We start from the raw sequence: 4,976 nt of genomic DNA on the forward strand, positions 1-4,976 counted from the left end.
GTGACTATGTCGTTCCGCCGGAGGGGTCGGTACGAAATATGCATACAGGTTTGAGTGCTTCCTAGGCCATGTCACTTATTAATGTATTAGTTACACATTAATTGATCTGTTTTTCCTTATTGCTACATACCAGGGACATACATTTATACAGACATACTTTAAAGGCTTATTCATACACACACACATGAACTCGCTCAACTTTTGTTGATGTTTTTCAAACTACATGTATTTCAGGAAATTAAGTATGGATCTGGCGGGCTGTGACAACCGGTAATTTACGCCCTTAATTACGTAATTAACAGGCGATTTAAGCGACATTAAATAGTGTTTACAGCACAGATTAACTTAATTAGGCCCTAGGAGTGCCTAGGAACGTTTATTCAACTGTACAGTGCGCGAAGGGCGACTTACGAAAAACCTGCTGGATATTACGCGACAACGAACTGAAACCGTACAAAATACTGACAATGCCGACAAGTACGAATTTTATACGAATATTTTATACTTATAATTTAGTTTCGCAGATTTATAGTGCTTCCGTACGACACAACACGCAAACGAGAACGAAGAACGCGGAAAACAGTAACGCACCGACAAACAACGACGAAATGGAAGCACCGGATTCGAATGTAGTCTCGATATTAATATATTATGATATATTTGGTTTCGTTTTCGAATTTTAATAACCGTATTCGAAACCGGATCAAAAAACAGATTAGAAACGGTAAACGACGCAATTTACGCGCTTTCTACGCAACCGATGAACGAACACGACAAACGACTACCCGTGCTATTTTACGTATTTTTAAAATTAAAATTTATAAATTACGATGTTTCACGGAGCCCTGGGTTTTGATAACGGGTCTCGCACAAATTACGAACTACCTAAAACGCGAGATTTGGGCTTGTGGGCCTTGGGCCCAAGCCCAAAGCCCATGATGTAAACCTTAGTATATAAGGGTGTCCACCCCTAAGTTTCCTTCATTTGAACAAAACCAGTATCACTCACACAACACCCAAATGCTCTCACTCTCTCTCTCTCTCTCGTGATCTCCCCACCGGCGACAGGTCCGGCGACCGACAATGGCGAAGGGTCGGCGCCGCCGCCGCATGCGACGGCGGCGGTGACACTTTCCGGCGAGCATTGTTCCAACGTACACCCTCTCCCCTGCCTCATCTACAACCGATATACCCCCTTATTCTTCGATCTGCAACGGACCACCACCACCAACGTCGGGTGGTGGTGAGCGACGGTCAGACGTCGAGGAGAGAGAAAGAGAGACGGCGAGGAGATAGAGAGGACCGGCGATGGTGGTGGTGAGCGGCGGTTGTGTCTCGGACCGGTGGTCCCTGTCGCGGACCGATGGATCTTGCCTCGGACCGTCGGGTTTCGTCGGTAACCCCCCTGCTTATCTCTTTCATTTTTGCTTTGATTAAAGACGAATGATGATGGATGTTTCCTGTTGTCGAGGTAATGATGATGAAGACGGTGGTGGCCGGCAACGGCACGGCCACCGGTGCTCCGAGACGGTGGCGGTGACCTTGAGTTACCGATTGGTTCACGTTTGATGATGATAAAATGCTGTAAATGTCCGATTCAGTTTTTAGAAGTCTCGGGTTCGGTTTGGTCAGGCGGATCGGTTGACTCAGTCAGCGAGTCAACCCAGTCAACGAGTCAACTCAACTCGGGTCAACAGCGGGTCAACACAGTCAACCCAGCCAACAGTAGTCAACGGAATTGTTTGGGTTCGGATTTGTGGCTCGGGTCCTGTTATGGTGCAACTCGGTCAGATTCAAGTGCGGGTTTCGGGTCAACTCGTTCAAACTCGGTCAAACCGAGTCGACCTGGTCAACTCAGTCAACTGAGTTGGTCAACTCAGTCAACGTTCGACGCGAAGATGGGTAAAGACACGTTTAATATTTACGTAATTTTAAGTATTTCGTGAACGAGCTCGACCCGAACTGATTTGATAATAGTTACTTTTGGTACATTTGGCAAAAATTACATATATAGTGTTTATATTGTTACTATTTTGTTGAATTTTGATATAATAACGACAACTGGTGTTGTCGGGGGGCGTCCAAAAACAGAGGAAACTCTGCCCGTTTTTCGAGAAAATCCGTAAAACTAAAACAAGTTTTATTATAAAACAAAACGTGCTTTGTTGAAAAACGACAATTATTGAATATAAAGCGACTTTTACAAATATAAATTTTTTTTCGACGACACTTCACACCTTACGAAAACGACGAGTCGGAAATTATTTACAACAAATGAATATAGTTATTATATTCTCGGATACCAAACAACAAAACGATTCCTTTTATAAACAAATATAGTTTTTATATTTATTTCAAACATCGCGTATCACGAATCCGCTTTATAAAAATAAATATAGTTTTTATATTTATTTCAAATATAGCACAACATGAAGTTGTTTTACCAAAATAAATATGGTTTATATATGTATTTCAAAGATCGTACTACACGAATGCTATTATAAAAAAAATATAGTTATATATTTATTTTCAAACACAATAACTCGACAATTCTTTTGAAAAATAAATATAACTTTTATATTTATTTCAAAACGCCTAAACGGCACATTATAAAGCATACATTTCAACGTACGAGTTTGTTATATGCTACTTTCATATAAACGTTTGTTACATAAACGTACGACTTCTCGAGACAACTAATACGATTATACTAGTATATTTATATACTTTTATATAAATATTCATATATTTTAAACCTCTCGAGAACTAAGTCTTTTCAAGACTCCTTAAATACCAACGAATAAATGAACTAGGCAAGCGTAACTGCTTTGCTTCTTTCGATTCGGTAGAGCTCGGTAACACGTAGATTAGTTACCGCGTTATTTAGAAACTTATTAAATATTCCATGTTAGGATTATTGTAGAATGCACGCTAGCGAGTCTCGTCTTGGAAACGACATCACGAAGTCGAATTTAGCTAGCTTTGCACAGGAATATTCAGGTGAGTTCATAATCCCACTTTTTCACTGTTTTACATTTTTCCAAATGTTTTCGGGGTGGAAAGCATACAAGAATTACATATTCATAAAACATTTTACAAGCAAGTTTTAACAGACACAAATGGTTTACGAAAAGCTTATGTTTTATACCGGTTTTTCAAACAAGCGTATTTTTCGAAATATGCATACACACAAATTCTAGTTTTCTAAACTACGAGAAAATACAAATACAAGAGCTTACAATGTTTACAAAATGGTATGACGGAGTACAAAAACATTCAAGTGAAACATTCTAGATCATGTCCCGAATAGGGTACCATAAGCACCATTAATCAACGTATACATTCAGACCGCGGTTAGATCTAATGGGTTTCAGGAAACCCCACTCTTGGCCCACTTCTACCAATGAGTGCTTCTGTGTCTCAGTCAAAGTCGACAAAAACGCCTAGGTTTGGTGGCTTCCTATGTCGTGACACATGTTAGTGGCCGTGCAAACCACTAGCGATCTCACACATTCAAACAGTCATAGTACTCCATTAAAGATGCGCTTTACAAGTTACTTTCAAACATTCATACATTCTACAAGTTTCATATTATGTTTTCATTCAAGTATTTAAACATTCAACAATACAACAAAAACCGGTCATTCCAAAAGATTTATTTCAAATCTTTTATAAAATAAACTATGAACTCGCTCAACTTTATGTTGATTTTTCGCATGTTTCTTTCTCAGATTGCATTTCTAAGACAAGGCACGGTTGGAATAGGAGAACCATGTTGAGGTCGAGTACTTATTGGCGTTCATTTTCTAGAAGTCTTAGCATAATTGCTTCCGCTGTGCTATGAAGATACCAGTCCAGTCACGTCAATGCTCTGATATTTCGGGGTGTGACACGGTCGTTGGAGTTTCAAGTCATGTTAAGCATAAAGATATCATCCATGATCTTTGGGTTTGGTCAGTGTGTCTTACTCCTGGACGAGACACGTCTTCCAAACTTTGATTACAACTAATATCTTTTGACGAGTCCTTAGCGAACTTTTACACAATTCATATGGTTTGTAAAACTTAAATTTGAAGTCTACGTTTTAGACAGTGTTGTTATGTTTTAAACTCATTTTATGGATGACAAATCTTTGGTTTTCTTCATATAGTTGTTTGATATGGTTGAATACAATGATAACAAGAAAGTCACACCATAATCACGCTTCCGCAAAAGTCAGGGTGTGACATCATCCACTCATGATTCTATATAAGGAGAGGGAACAAGTTTAAGGATCGAGCTAAGGCAGGAGTCATATATCACGTTGACATCTACAAACTACATAGTTTACACCAAACAATAGGGCAGAACCCTTCTCGCACTCGTTAAGCCTCACTAGGACTCACATGCACCTCACGTTATTATTATGTGTGCACCCATAATAATAAGGAAATTTGCATGCTCATCTCAGTGCCTCTTAACTTGCGTTAAAGGTTTCCCACATTCAATTAGCAAACGAAAGGTTTTACAGGATCAAGAATCACAATAGTCGAAGGGTAGTGTCACACTGACAGTTCACATAACAGGGGTTGGTAACATAAGGACTCATACTGCAGTGTCAGGTGTACATTCACGTGTAATGTCATACATAAGTGTACGCTAGATATGCTATGCAATAGTAAACGAGAAACGAACCTTTCAATCTAGAGCTGAGTGTCATGGTCGATTTCGGATCTGTTCGGTTATAGTCTGGTTTTATAAAAACGTTTAAAACCAAGTTCACTATAACCAGTGGCTCTGATACCAAACTATCACACCCCCAAAATACCACCTAGGGAACGTGCCTGTTAGGCGTGTGATGATCTAACAACGAGCCACTAATTACATTGAACCCATACAAGTTTATAAATAAAATCCTCAAATATTAATGAAAACAGCATCATGAAGTTTAAATGAAAACCAACATGTTCAGCGGAAGCAAATAATCAACCAAGTTA

The sequence above is a fragment of the Helianthus annuus genome, chromosome 7, assembly GCF_002127325.2.
Source record: "Helianthus annuus cultivar XRQ/B chromosome 7, HanXRQr2.0-SUNRISE, whole genome shotgun sequence".
NCBI classification, from domain to species: Eukaryota; Viridiplantae; Streptophyta; class Magnoliopsida; order Asterales; family Asteraceae; genus Helianthus; species Helianthus annuus.